Genomic DNA, 16,482 nt, shown 5'->3' with positions numbered 1-16,482 from the left:
TTGTGTTGCTTCACAGTCCCTGCTCTTCCATAAGGTGCATTTTCATCAGTTTTTAAATCACATTTTACTGCTGGCATGAGTTACTTCATGTGGAATAGAGTTCCATGTAGTCATGGCTCTATGTAGTGCTGTGCGCCTCCCATAATCTGTTCTGAAGGACTGTGAAGAGACCTTTGGTTGCATGTATTGTGGGGTATGCATGAGTGTCCGAGCTGTGTGCCAGTAGTTCAAACAAACAGCCCAGCACATTCAACATGTTAGTGCCTCTCACAAATACAAGTAGTGTATTCTCTGTCTTGTGAAATCCATAGAGTAGGGCCTAAAGAATTCATTTAAATCGACTGATTTCCTTCTGTAATTCAGTAAACTCTTAGAAATTGTTGCAAGTTGCATTTATATGGCCTCTCAAGTGGCACAGTGTTCTAAGACACTGCTTCTCAGTGCTAGAGGCATCACTACAGACAACCTGGTTTAAATCCAGACTGTATCACAACCGGCCATGATTGGGAGTCCCATCGGGTGGCGCACAATTGGCCCAGCGTATGCCAAGTTTGACTGGTGTTGTCACGTTCGCTGGAATAATTATCGGACCAAGCTGCAGCGCGACATGGTTTCCACATATTATTTCTTAGAAACGCACAAAACAACAGAGAACGAACAAAACAAACAACAAACCGTAACTAAGAGGTGTAACATACACTAACTCAAAACAATATCTCATAAAACACAGGTGGAAAAAATTTGACTTTAACATGATCCCCAAATAGAGACAACGATAGCCAGCTGCCTCTAGTTGGGAATCGTACCAAACACCAACATAAAAAACTAAACTAGAATATAATAACTAGAAAACTCCACACTCACGCCCTGACCTATTCTACCATAGAAAATAAGGGCTCTCTATGGTCAGGACATTGCAGGTGTAGGCCATCATTGTAAATAAGAATTTGTTCTTTAACTGACTTGCCTAGTTAAATAATAAAAATATCTATTTTTTCAGTGTATAATAGAATATCAAGTAAAACACACTCTAGTGGACATACACACCATCATACAAGCTGAATTGGCCCTCTAGCATTTTCCAGTTGGTCATTATTAGTAGCCATGCCCTGTAGATAGGCGCCATTGGATTGATATTATGTGATTGAAATATTCTCATATTGTGAGTGAATTTCACCCCACAGTTTTCTGTGACCCTTCATATTACTCATATTTTCAATGGGTTTTCAATTCATACGTTCCCTCTCCAATATAATTGAACGTATTCTCTCCTCAGTGCCCATTGTGTAGCATGACAAGAATAAAAAGTAATATGGTTCATCCACTGCAAGGCAAGAAAAGTTAAGACTTCAGGATAGTTAAGAAAAGTGTAGGTTTCAAACATTTAGAAGGCTTGACCTTTTCAAAAGGGCCCTAATCAGTCTGGACTCCCTCAATGTCTGTAGAACCTCTCTCTCTCTCTGAGATGTCTGTTTGGAAGCAGGCTGGGGAGTTAACTACTGTCAGAAGACTGACGTTAGAACCCATATCTCTCTCTCACTGTTTCCCTCTGTCTCATTCATTGTCTATCTGTCTGTGTCTCTGGCCCATTATGCCATTATATTTGGCATTACTGTAGCTACTTGAACTATTGCTGATAGAGTTAGATCGATTTGAACTCTCTTGCTTGATCTATCCTTTTTCATCCAAGGACAAAGTAGCTACTTTACACAGGAAAAAGGGAACTATGAGGAAATTCAAGAAAACACACTGTATTAGCTCCTAATTACATACAGTGCCTTGCGAAAGTATTCGGCCCCCTTGTACTTTGCGACCTTTTGCCACATTTCAGGCTTCAAACATAAAGATATAAAACTGTATTTTTTTGTGAAGAATCAACAACAAGTGGGACACAATCATGAAGTGGAACGACATTTATTGGATATTTCAAACTTTTTTAACAAATCAAAAACTGAATAATTGGGCGTGCAAAATTATTCAGCCCCCTTAAGTTAATACTTTGTAGCGCCAACTTTTGCTGCGATTACAGCTGTAAGTCGCTTGGGGTATGTCTCTATCAGTTTTGCACATCGAGAGACTGACATTTTTTCCCATTCCTCCTTGCAAAACAGCTCGAGCTCAGTGAGGTTGGATGGAGAGCATTTGTGAACAGCAGTTTTCAGTTCTTTCCACAGATTCTCGATTGGATTCAGGTCTGGACTTTGACTTGGCCATTCTAACACCTGGATATGTTTATTTTTGAACCATTCCATTGTAGATTTTGCTTTATGTTTTGGATCATTGTCTTGTTGGAAGACAAATCTTCGTCCCAGTCTCAGGTCTTTTGCAGACTCCATCAGGTTTTCTTCCAGAATGGTCCTGTATTTGGCTCCATCCATCTTCCCATCAATTTTTACCATCTTCCCTGTCCCTGCTGAAGAAAAGCAGGCCCAAACCATGATGCTGCCACCACCATGTTTGACAGTGGGTATGGTGTGTTCAGGGTGATGAGCTGTGTTGCTTTTACGCCAAACATAACGTTTTGCATTGTTGCCAAAAAGTTCAATTTTGGTTTCATCTGAACAGAGCACCTTCTTCCACATGTTTGGTGTGTCTCCCAGGTGGCTTGTGGCAAACTTTAAACAACACTTTTTATGGATATCTTTAAGAAATGGCTTTCTTCTTGCCACTCTTCCATAAAGGCCAGATTTGTGCAATATACGACTGATTGTTGTCCTATGGACAGAGTCTCCCACCTCAGCTGTAGATCTCTGCAGTTCATCCAGAGTGATCATGGGCCTATTGGCTGCATCTCTGATCAGTCTTCTCCTTGTATGAGCTGAAAGTTTAGAGGGACGGCCAGGTCTTGGTAGATTTGCAGTGGTCTGATACTCCTTCCATTTCAATATTATCGCTTGCACAGTGCTCATTGGGATGTTTAAAGCTTGGGAAATCTTTTTGTATCCAAATCCAGCTTTAAACTTCTTCACAACAGTATCTCAGACCTGCTTGGTGTGTTCCTTGTTCTTCATGATGCTCTCTGCGCTTTTAACGGACCTCTGAGACTATCACAGTGCAGGTGCATTTATACGGAGACTTGATTACACACAGGTGGATTGTATTTATCATAATTAGTCATTTAGGTCAACATTGGATCATTCAGAGATCCTCACTGAACTTCTGGAGAGAGTTTGCTGCACTGAAAGTAAAGGGGCTGAATAATTTTGCACGCCCAATTTTTCAGTTTTTGATTTGTTAAAAAAGTTTGAAATATCCAATAAATGTCGTTCCACTTCATGATTGTGTCCCACTTGTTGTTGATTCTTCATAAAAAAATACAGGTTTATATCTTTATGTTTGAAGCCTGAAATGTGGCAAAAGGTCGCAAAGTTCAAGGGGGCCGAATATTTTCGCAAGGCACTGTATCTCTCAAGTAAAATGCATAATAATTTTAATAATGAACATGCCATAGAGAAATATTTTATGATGCAGATGTCTTCCCACATGCGTAGTAAACTCTTTGAGCCTACTATGTTGTATGTATGCCCCTTTTGGTGTTCACAGTGTGGGAATATACAGTAGCTACTTACAATCACATTATAGGAACTAGCGAGTGAGAAGTAAGTTACATAACAGGATGGTATTAGTGCACAATGTAATTTATTTGTATTTCAATACATTTGTAACAAGTTCATTATTCATCTGCAAGACCCCTGGAGGCTGAGGCATCAGCGCCATTCCTCCTTTAAATGGAACGCTGATTGTTTTTCATGTTTATTCACAACCCACGGATCAGTGGTCCACCATAATCTCCGAGCCCTCCCAAGGACAATTTGGAGGAGATATCATGAATAAACATTTGCTTAATAATATCACACGGAAAAGGGACCCAGAGATATCATGAATAGCATTACTGGCTGATCTGAAGCCGTTAATGTCAGATCTATTTGTTATGGGCATCAACACAACTATGAGCATCTGAATAGGCCTCTGATGTCTGAGCAGTTATGCATACAGTAATAATCCACAGGCGCAAGTATGCTCCCACAATACCAACGCTCTAGATCAGTATTTATCAATCCTGGTCCTGGAGACCCAAAGGGTTGCACATTTTTCTTTTTGCCCTAGCACTACACACCTGATTCTAATCATCAAAGCCTTTTGATGAGTTGATAATTTGAATCAGCTGTGTAGTGCTAGGGCAAAAACAAAAATGTGCAACCCTTTGGGTCCCCCGGACCAGGATTGAGAACCAGTGCTCTAGATGGTCTCCAGTTCTACTTTTTTATCTAATCTGTCATTGAATCTCTGTAGAAGGTATTCAACTAGCTAATTCTAATGCATTCCGTTCAATTTGGCTCTAAGTAATGTGAAAGATAAAGGCAGATCGCTAATCATAAATCAACAGCAGATGACAACAGGAACATACTGTACAAACATATTCCAATAAATGTAACCGTTGTGTTATGTTCGGGTCTGTGGGACCCATTTACTCAAAGAATAACTATTTTATCAACCTGAGACTCATTTTCTGTGAAGAACATCTAAAAAAAACACATTTTCACCCCCCACCCCCCCCACACACACATTTATATTACATATGTGGTGTTATTACAATGCATTATTTTGATACATTATTTAAAAAATATCTGTATTTTGCAACACTCCACCCCAGCATGGTGCAAATTGGGGAAAGGACACAACAAATAAATAGCTTTGCATGTGTGGCTTCTTACCACAATCAACCAGTATGGCAAACATAATCTCTGCTCAGAGGGCCTTAGAAATCATTTTTGCAGAGAGAGAAGCTAGTGTGGAAGGAGCCTTCCACTTTGGAAGATTAAGAATGTTCCAAATATGATGATCATGTCTCTGTTAATTCGGAGTCAGACAGTGAGTTGTAAGAGGATGAGATTGACACACAGCCAGCCCCAGGACCAGTCCGTCAACAGCCAGCCCCAGGACCAGCCCGTCAGAAACCAGCTTATCAGCAGCCTACAGGAGGAGAAATATGGAAATAAAAAAATTGTGAATTGAATGGTCTTCTTGCCCAATGAATAAGCTACCCCGCATGGCTGCCAATGTGATTAGGATGCAACCAGGGGCGACGCAGATGGCGGTTACACATGTGCAGGACATCAAGTATATTTTTGAACTACCAGACACCATCAAAAAAATCATTCTGAACTGTACTAATTTAGAGGGAAGGCGTGTTTTTGGAGAGAGATGGACCAAACTAATTTACAGGCATATTTTGGGGTTATTATATTTGCTGGTGTTTTCAGATCCAATGGGGAATCCACAGAATCCCTGTGGGATGCAGAAACTGCCTAACATTACTGTTGATGAGCAGCCTATGCCATTTAGCAGCCGCTGCCCCTTCATACATGTGGAACTTGAATGTGTATACGGGGAAGCCAGATGGAGAAGTCCCTGAGAAGAACCAAGGGATGCGGGTTGTCCTGGATGTGACACAGGGATTCTGTGGCCACAACATACAATCGTTTGTTTTACTTCGCACAAGCTGGGACAGGAGCTCCTCAAGAGGAAGCTGGACGATGGTAGGAACAGTACGAAGAAACAAGCCAGAGCTCCCACCTCAGCTGTTGAATACACGGAAGAGGTCTATCAATTCCTCTAAGTTTGTGTTCACAGCCGACACGTGCTTTGTGTCCTACGTGCCAAAGAAATCAAAAATGTGCTATCATGAGTAAGCTGTATAGGGTTGGGAGAAGCTGTGGCCAGGAACATCAACAACTAGAAATCAGAATGGATTGCAAGTTTGGTTTTTGTGTCTTTTACTTTCGGTTTTGCATACAAGCTTCAAACAGCTTAAAATAAACAACAACATTTTTGGTTATGAAAAATGTATTTCGGTTTAGATGGTTCCATCATTCTTTACACTTTACTGACTTATTTTGTCACATAAACTGAAATTAGGCAAACTATTAGAGTTTTAGCAACCAGGAAATGGCAGAGCGAGATCTGCATAGTGCAACTTTTTTTTTAAGAGAAAAAAACAATTATTCAGATAAAGGAATACATTAGGTGATCAAATATAGTATTTTCCTTGAACTGTGGGGATGAACGTTCCAGTAATATGAAAGTGGAGAGGTGCAACCAGGGGTACGTTGCACAGGACATATTCTTCCCTGATCTCAGTCTCACAAGGAGGCAGGGGTCGGGAGAAAAGTTCATGTATCTCGTGAATTACACATATTTGTTGGAGTAGCTCAGTCGGCCATTTGTACTGGATGGAATTTTGTCTGAAAGCTATTATTTTGCGTGGGTCGAATTCTTAACACTGACCACACTCTAGTTCCGTTAATGTGGTGTAGCGAAATTAATCCTGGGGTCACAGCCAGTCAGCCCTAACATCCTAACCATGTTCAAACTATTATTTTGCTTCAATTCCTCCTTGCCCTGTCAGCAATTTCAATAATGTATATTTTATAAGCTTATGAAGGCTTCCATTAGAAAAAGGTCCCATGGTTGGCTAGGTCACTCGGATGTCATTAACAGTTTTCCTCAGCAACATTCTCTACACTTCAAGCCAGAAGTTGCCTTTCAAGGCGTCATACTGAATTACAACATTCAGCTGCAGGTTTGCAGATGTAAATTGGAGCTTCTTCTGGGCAAAATTGTTAAATTCAAATCGCTTTTATTAAACCCAGGCCAGGGCTTTTCCTCCTTGACACAAAGTTAAAGCCTGCATGGTGCTGTTAGTAGCACATGTATTGAAGTGCCTGGAAGGCAACAAAAGGAGAATAACGTGGCGCTGAATTGTGGCTCAGAAATTGGGCAAATAGCTGTAATGGCTAACATAGTAATGATTTCTAGGTACCAGTTATCTGTGTGGGATTGACATTTATTTTTGTCTAGGAACAGTGTGATCCCACTCATTAGAGACAGGCCTAACTCCTACTGAGCCGGCTGGTAAATATTGAATAAGCCCTTACATCAACTATGCATTTACACTGGTGTAACAGAGAGAATTAGGGGATCTGGGAGTGTCAAGAGGCCTAAGGGCTCAGAATTAACCTCTAAACGGAGACAAATATGAAACCCACAGTTCCATGCAACTTGGCAGATCGGTCATTCCGGATGAACTATTTGCATTAATTATTTTGTCATTAGCCACATAATTGCTTTCTGACACCTAGGATTACACTGTCTTTGTAGCGTATTAGCTCCCTCAATTAGGGAAGGCTGTAGGGATAAGCCAGTACTTCATGTGGCTTATTTTTCCCTTTTCTTACCCTATCCTCTATTTTCACTAACCCTCCAACATTTGTTTCTCTTCTATTCCCCCCACTCTTCCTTGATTTTTCACAATTGGCGGCCTAGGCTACTGGAGCGAGCCAGCATGTGATGTTAGACCAAGACAAATGATAGCCGGTCTGTCTGTGATCTCTGAGCCGGGGCCTCTTAGTTTCGTATTAAGTCCAAAACCACTCATTAGCATCACAGTAAACAACTGCAGCAGCTCTTGTGTTTCCTCGGGAAAACATTACCCACATGCTGCATGGGCCCCAGTGGAAACATACTGTCTCCGCTCATCTCTCACCGCAGCTGTACTGTATCTGCACATTGAGACAATAATGCCCCTGTGTTTGAATCTCATATCCTTCCCAAGGGTATCCAGACATCCCTCAGTTTAAACAGGCAGTTGATTATCAGTGAGCCGTGAGATGGATAGGAGGATAGGGGGGCTGGGGGACGCAGGATACCAGGTTGAACGATAAGCCTGGGTCTTATGGGCTATCTGAGCCAACAGACTTTCCCTGGAGGGGAATGTGTGTGTGTGTACAATTGTGTGTGTGTATACGTGCATTTGTGCATGTGTGTGTGTCTGTTGCAGAGCTAAGTTCCCTGTATGTTGTATGCTCAGTCTACTCTAATGAGGCATGTGGTTTGTGGGTTTGGGGGCTGGGGATGGGGAAGGAAAGAGGAAGCGAGGGGTAGGCCGGCCTGTGAATTGGTGCAGCAGGGAGAACTACAAATGAAGAAGGGAAGTGGCTGGGGAGGCAGCATCAGCTGAGATAGTGAGGGAAAAAGGCTGAGTGAAGGAGATGTCTCAGACCAGAGTCGGAGTAGGCCTTCCATCTTCTACTACTAAGCCCGCGATTGGCTCAGCTGCCTGGCGGTTACTTTTCACATTATTATCTCTCAGAGGTGTGTATTCCGGCATTTCACACACACGTGCTTACAATTCATTGTTTATCCCTCACCCACTGTTTACAATGTGTACAAGTATCAAGCCAAGTCTGCAGATTTGTCAGAAAATGAGGAAACACAATTTAATTGTAAACCATCCTGAATTGTGTCTGTGTGAGTGGCATGAATGAATCATCTCAAAACTGATTGATTATGAATAAACACACAGATTCACTAACACACCCACTTACTAAAACATAATTCTCTATCTTTCTCTCTAACACACTCCTTTCCTTCATGCATAGAGGGAATAAAATTATGAAAGAACACAAGATTGTAAAAAAGTAATAAAAATGGAGTCTGTGTGTGAGTCGGGGTAATCCGAGGGGTCAGTCATGGAAATGCCAAGCGGTCCACTGTTGCTCACTGTTTTTCTCAGCCCCTGTCTACACCTCGTCCACTCCTGTATTGGATCAGATTAAAGTTCAAAAGAGGCAATTTGGGGATAACTAAAATGGGAACAGGCTTGAAGAAAAGAGGGAGGGGAGAGAGGTGGCAGCTGCAGCCTCTCCACCTTCCAGTTCAAACACTCCTCTGTTACACTGCCAATCTTCATTGGACTTTGCTTTGGCCTGGAGATGCAGCCGAGACCAATTTGTGTCTCACTACTTTACTTTTAAAGGGGGTCTAATAGGCCGGATGTGAGGGTAGCCCTGGCCTGCTGAGAGGGTGTTTCAGGCTGTGCTTTTAGAGATGTTACAAGGAAGTGTGGTAGCATCATTTTGACACTGAGTGATCAGATAAATAATTGAGTTTGACTCTTAAGTTATTCAATGCGGCACACTTTTGTTGGAAAATCCAGATTAAATTACATTAAAGAGATGAGTTACGACCACCACCATCATGTCTCCTTCTCCTTAGTCTTTTTACATTTGAGTTATTAAGCAGATTCTCCTACCAGAGCGACTTACAGTTATTGCCTTCATCTTAAGTGAGCTAGGTGGGACAACCACATATCTCAGTCGTCGTAAGTCAATTTTTCCTCAGTAAAGTAGCTATCAATGCTAGTAGTGGGGAATCTCTTCCATTAGCTGTGTCAACATCAGGAGCTCAATGACACATCCAGCCCTTTCACTGGCAGGAAAACTGCTTTTCCACAGTAAGGAAACGTTCTTCCACCATCCACTTGCTCTGCATATTTTTTAACAAAATACTAAGTGTGGGCAAATTAGCATTTAACAATATGGAAAATAACAACAATGAGTGGTGAGTTTAGTCTGTTCGGAGCTATTGAGACCATAAGATAATCGTGTTTTTTGTTTTTTTTACTCTTTGCAGTCTTTTTGAAGGGGGTGATCTACAGTATCAGTACATAATTTTACTCTCATCAACTTGTTTCAAGATGTGTCTACTCATGAAAGTGCTAAACACATTCTTCCTGTAATGCACAAAGGCCTAGACCCTCATTTATCACTCATGAGTAAGCACATTTCCACGCAAAGTGTGAGGTTTATCAATATGAATGTTTGCTTGAGAGTGTGCGTAAATATACATTTACGCACAGTCCGGACCATGCGTACGCACAGTACCAAGTGGTGGAATTAGGGAACTGCTTGTCAAGTGTAAAATGGGGAAATTGTGAGAGTAGGTCTAATAATAAATAAAAACATCTATGTAATTGTATTTCCATTGTGAATTCATGCAACATATCTTGACAGTCTACTTAATAATGGTTAATTTAATTTGTGAAGCACTTTTCTCAGACCCAAGGTGCAGAAAATATAATAATACAAATAATATATATATATATATATATATATATATATATACACAGTGCATTCAGAAATTATTCAACATTGTGTTAGTTACAGCCTTATTCTAAAATGTATTACATTGTTGCACTCCCTCAATCTACACACAATACCCCATAATGACAAAGCAAAAACAGGTTTGTAGAAATTTTTGCAAATGTATTACCAATACAAAAATGTAAATGTAAATAATACATTTACATAAGTATTTAGACCCTTTAATCAGTACTTTATTGAAGCACCTGTATCCAACTTCACATAGCCCCACAGAAGAAAGGCACACGGCACCCACACATCAGGTTGACTCGGTTTTTATCTGCATCGCAGCGCCAGCTGTGTCACCAGAGACTCTGGTTGGGAGGTCCGTGGGACGACGCACAATTGGCCTAGCGTCGTCCGGGTTAGGGAGGGCTTGGCCGGTAGGGATATCCTTGTCTCATCGTGCACCAGCGACTCCTGTGGTGGGCCGGGCGCAGTGTGCACGGCTGGCTTCCGGGTTGGATGCGCTCTGTGTTAAGAAGCAGTGCGGCTTGGTTGGGTTGTGTTTCGGAGGACGCATGACTTTCGACCTTCGTCTCTCCTGAGCCCGTACGGGACTTGTAGCGATGAGACAGGGTAGTAACTACTAATAATTGGATACTACGAAATTGGGGAGAAAAGGGGGTCGTGGGGTCTGCACTGGGAGAACCGGGAGAACCGGGCCACGGCCGGTAGCTCTGGACTGTGGAGGCGCAATGGAGGCCTGATGCGTGGGGCAGGTGACACACACCTCAGGGAGAGTGCGGGGAGGAGGCACAGGATGTACTGGATTGTGGAGACGCATTGGAGGTCTGGAGCGTAAAGCTGGCACAACGCGTCCTGGACAAATGACCACCTTCGCACGGGAAGTGCGGGAAGCTGGCACAGGACGCACTGGGCTGTGAAGGTGCACTGGGTATACAGCGCGTAGAGCCGGCGCAGGATATCTTGGACCGAGGAGGCGCACTGGGGACCAGGCGCGCTGTGCCTGCACAACCCGTCCTGGACAGATATCCACTTTAGCACAACAAGTGCGAGGAGTTGGCACAGAACGCACCGGGCTGTGAATGCGCACTGGAGACACAGTGCGTGTCACCAAAAAACATGGTGCCTGACCGGTCACAGAGTATGGGGAGTTGGCTCTGGTTCAAATCCTGGCTCCGCCAACCACTCCGTGTGCCCCACCCCCCAATTTTATTTTAAGGCTGCCTCTCGGGCTTCCATCGTGGCCGTGAACCCCGTTGTCATTGTTGTTGTTCCCTCGCTGCCTCCGTCTGCTCCCATGGAAGGCGATCCTTTCCGGCCAGGATCTCCTCCCACGTCTACGATCCCTTACCGTCCAAGATATCCTCCCATGTCCAGGATGTCTGCTCCTCCTGGCAACGCTGCTTGGTCCATTTGTCATGGGATCTTCTGACCAACAGTGCTAGTTAGCTCGTCATTGTCATGATCGTTATAAGGAGTGGACCAAGATGCAGCGAAGTATGTTTCTATCCTCTTTATTAGGAAAATAAACTCAAAGAAATAAAACAATAAAGCAAAAAAATTAAACGTGAAGCTCCAAGTAGTGTTCACAGGCAACTATACCTAGACAAGATCCCACAAAGCACAAAGGGGAAATGGCTGCCTAAATTTGATTCCCAATCAGAGACAACGATAAACAGCTGCCTCTGATTGGGAACCACACCAGGCCAAAATAAAAATATAATCACCTAGATGACCCAACCTAGTCACACCCCGACCTAACCAACAGAGAATAAAAATCTCTCTATGGTCAGGGCATGACAGTCATTAACATGGCTAGCTAAGTCAGCAAAAACTTGGGTAACTTGCCCGAAATAGGTCTTAAATACATTAACGGCAAAATAAATATATGCAAAGTCACATTTGCTATTGACTTTAGGATATATGAACACGTTTTCCAAAGACAATATTGTGTCATACAGTTTTAAACAGTTTTTATATACAGAGGAAGGAGACATGAACCTGCTCTCAGAATATCACTAGAAACCCACTTGTTGTTCTTTCAAAGAAAATAATACAAAAATGGTAAGTCCCAAGACCTCTTGTATTGCCAACCTTACTACAATGGCAGCAAATATTCTAATGAATTCAGCAACACATAATGATATATGTATATATATATATATATTTACATATATACACACACACACACACACACTACCGTTCAAAGGTTTGTGGTCACTTTTTCGTCCATTAATATAACATCAAATTGATCAGAAATACAGTGTAGACATTGTAATGTTATAAATGACAATTTTAGCTGGAAATTGCATTTTTTTTTGAATATCTACATATGTGTACAGAGGCCCATTATCAGCAAACATCTCTCCTGTGTTCCAATGGCACATTGTGTTAAAATGTGCCCTTGGCCAGAAACAAAATGGCCAGAAACAAAGCACTTTCTTCTGAAACTCGTCAGTCTATTCTTGTTCTGAGAAATGAAGGCTATTCCATGCGAGAAATTGCCAAGAAACTGAAGATCTCGTACAATGCTGTGTTCTATTCCCTGCACAGAACATCTCAAACTGGCCCTAACCAGAGTAGAAAGAGGAGTGGGAAGCCCCGGTGCGTAACTGAGCAAGAGGACATTAGAGTGTCTAGTTTGATGAGAAACAGACGCCTCACAAGTCCTCAACTGGCAGCTTCATTAAATAGAATCCGCAAAACACCAGTCTTGCTCTGTTGGAATATTCAGCACACACTGCATTTCGTACAGAGCACGTTTTTAGAGACAGGTGAGACCTTTTTGCAGAAAGTACAGATTGGTTTTGGAAAACTATCTGTTGATCCAATCTTAGGATCTTTGCGAAGATTTAAGACCTACTTTAGAAAGGCAAACACATGCCATTCCGGTGGACATCATAGTGTTTCCACCCTCTGTTTTTTGGCAATGGGCACTTCAGCGGGAGTTTGCCAATGGGCATCTCACATCGCTCAGTGAGCCAATATTTTGCATGCAATCAGCAAAATGAACTGTAACATACAACTTTTATACAACATCGTACAACAGGTTGAAGTCAAGAGGGGTCTCTACCAGACCAGGCCTTTATTCACATGAAGAGGAGACGCCAAAACACAGGACACAGATCCGGGTGCCTTGTGAGAGTTCGTCGGCAAGTGGGTAACCCACCTCTACCATTCACCCTATTGGCCAACGTGCAATCAGTGGAGAATAAACTAGATGAGCTTTGTTCAAGACTATCCTACCAATGGGACATTAAAAACTGTAATAAATTATGTTTCACTGAGTTGTGGTTGAGCGACGTCATGGATAATATACAGTTGGCTGGGTTTTCCGGGCAGTTCCGAACAGAACTGCAGCCTCTGGCAAGACGAGGGGTGGTAGTCTGTGTCTATTTGTCAATAACAGCTTGTGTGCAAAATCTAATATTAAATAAGGCTCAAGGTTTTGTTCGTCTGAGGTAGAGAACCTCATGATAAGCTGTAGACCACACTATTTACCAAATCTGACCATAATTCTATCCTCCTGATTCCTGTTTACAAGCAAAAACTAAAGCAGAAAGTACCAGTGACTCGCTCAATACAGAACTGGTCATATTACGTAGATGCTAAGCTACAGGACTGTTTTTCTAGAACAGACTGGAATATGTTCCGGTATTCATCTGACGGCATTGAGGAGTACACCGCATCAGCGAAGGGCTTCATCAAAAAGTGCATTGAGGATGTCGTCCTCACAGTGAACGTACGTACATACCCCATCCAGAAGCCATGGATTACAGGCAACATCCACACTGAGCTAAAGGGTAGAGATGCCGCTTTCATGGAGCAGGACGCTTATAATAAAACCCATTATGCCCTCCGACGAACCATCAAACAGGCAAAGGGTCAATACATGACTAAGATTGAATCCTACTAAACCAGCTCTGACGTTCGTCGGATGTGGCAGGGCTTGCAAACTATAATGGACTACAAAGGGAAGCACAGCCGCGAGCTGCCCAATAACACGAGTCTACCTGATGAGCTAAATGACAACTATGCACGCTTCGAGGCAAGCAACACTGTAGCATGCATGATAGCACCAGCTCTTCCAGATGACTGTGTGCTCACGCTCTCAGTAACCGATGTCAGTAAAGACCTTTAAACAGGTCAATGTTTGCAAGTCCGCAAGACCAGACAGACTACCAGGACGTGTACTCAGAGCACGTGCTGACAAACTGGAAAGTGTCTTCCCTGACATTTTCCAGCTGTCCCTGACCAAGTCTCTAATACCTATATGTTTCAAGCAGACCACCATAGTCCCTCTGCCACGGAACCCCAAAGGTAACCTGCCTAAATCACTACCGACCTGTAGCACTCACGTCTGTAGCCATGAAGTTCTTTGAAAGGCAGGTGACGGCTCATATCAACACCATCATACCAGAATCCCTAGACCCACTCTAATTTGCATACCGCCCCAACAGATTGGCATATGACGCACCTCTATTGCTTTCCACACTGCCCTTTACCACCTGGACAAAGGGAGGGGGCATCCACATTGATGGGGCTGCAGTGGAGATGGCCGATAGTTTTAATTTCTGGGTCCAAATCACTAAGTTTCTTAAAATGGTCCACACACGTGCACACAGTTGTGAAGAACCCCCTCTGGAGGTTTAAAAAGTTTTGCATTGGCCCTCAAATCCTCAAAAAGTTCCTTCAGCTGCACCTTTGCGAGCATCTTGACTGGCTGCGTCACTGCTTGGTGTGCCTACAGCACCGCCCCTCGATCACATGGCGCTACAAAGGGTGGTGCAGATAGTCCAGTACCTCACTGGAGCCAAACTAAGTGCCATCCAGGTTCTCTATATCAGACGGTGTAAAAGGAAGGCCTGGAAAATCATTAAAGACTCCAGCCCCCCAAGCCACAGACTTCTCTCTGCTTCTGCACAGAAAGTGGTACCGGTACATCAAGTCTGACACCAACAGGCTCCTGAACAGCTTCGATCTGCAAGCCAAAATATTGCTAAATAGCTAACAAAATGGCTACACGGCCTATCTGAATTGACCCTTGTATTTGTTTTTCATTTTTTGCACTCTCTATGCACACTTACAGGACTCTACAGACCTAGGCACACTGACACTCCAACACACACATACCATGCACACACATTCATACTGACTCTACACACACACACTCACATACAATCTTCATTTACGCTGCTACTACTCTGTTTATTATACATCCTGATGCCTTGTCACCACCATATACATATATACCTCTATCACTCCAGTATCCCTGCACATTGTAAATATGGTACTAGAACTGACCCTGTATAGAGCTTCTTACTTTCACATGTTCCTCTTTTTATTTTTTCTCCTTTTTATTTGTTGTGGGTTTCTGTTTTTACCCTATTCAATTTTGTAGATTTACATTGATATTGATCGCTGCATAATGGGGTTTAGGGCTTGCAATAAAGGCATTTCATTGTACTTGTGCACGTGACATTAAAAACTTGATTAAGTTATCTGACAAAAAAACGCTGCTGAATGTGTTGGAACAGGTGGAACGCACAACTCGTTCATTCTGCAGAACAGCAAAGTTGGCCTATACGCCTACAGGAGGGAACGCTCCTAGTATTGTTTGATTAATCACAGTTTTTCTATGCATACGAACGTTCTACATTCTGTTTGTAAGTAGTATTTTAGAATAGTTTCCATGCAATATTGATAAATGAGGCCCCTGGAGTGTACCATTGAGCTAGATCAGTGAAACACAAGAATAATTCTGGTGCTTTTGCAGAGTAATGGACCGTGCGGATAGTGAAACAACCATAAATCATGGACTACAAGTTTTAGGACCTGGCCATGACTCTTGTTAAAGACAGATTAGAGAGCACAGTGGCACAGGTGGTGGATTGAACGAGATCAAACATTTCCATTACATTTTCAATATCAACACTAAGATAATACCCTCTGGTTTGGATGAAATTGCATTTATTTGTTCCTAAACAACAAATACATTCAAATGTCACAATCACATGGTATTTGAAGAAACTTGGAAAGCAGAATGATTGTATTTTTCTTAGCCATAACTCAATTGCTCAGAGAAAAAAACATGTCAACTTCTGAAACAAGTCTGAAAGCCCCATAGACTGGCCGGTTGAAGACATCTCTGCTCTCCACTCAGCCATCCACAGCCAGGTCACCCATGATACAAGTCAGTATTCGACATCCATCTATGTCTGAGGACTTCGGGGGATGATGTGGAAAGTGGCCACTATGGACAACAGTGATCGCTGTTACCTTCAAGTAGGTTTCGGTTTTGCTGTGGTATTGTGGACGGGAATAGTGGCTGGCTGTTAGCATCCACCTTCGATTTCAAAGGTTGCAAGTTTGAATCCAGCGATAGAAAGTTGTTTTTGAGATTTTTGTTTTCAGCATAAACCAAACCTTAACCCTTACCTTAACCATTCAGAGTTAATGCCTAAACTAACCTTAACCTTAAAAATGTGGAGTTAGAGCCTGAACTTAACCTTAAACACTTTGAAAGTTGACA

This window comes from Oncorhynchus masou, chromosome 31 (genome assembly GCF_036934945.1).
Source record: "Oncorhynchus masou masou isolate Uvic2021 chromosome 31, UVic_Omas_1.1, whole genome shotgun sequence".
Classification (NCBI taxonomy): domain Eukaryota; kingdom Metazoa; phylum Chordata; class Actinopteri; order Salmoniformes; family Salmonidae; genus Oncorhynchus; species Oncorhynchus masou.
Note: the sequence above shows the minus strand (reverse complement) of the source record.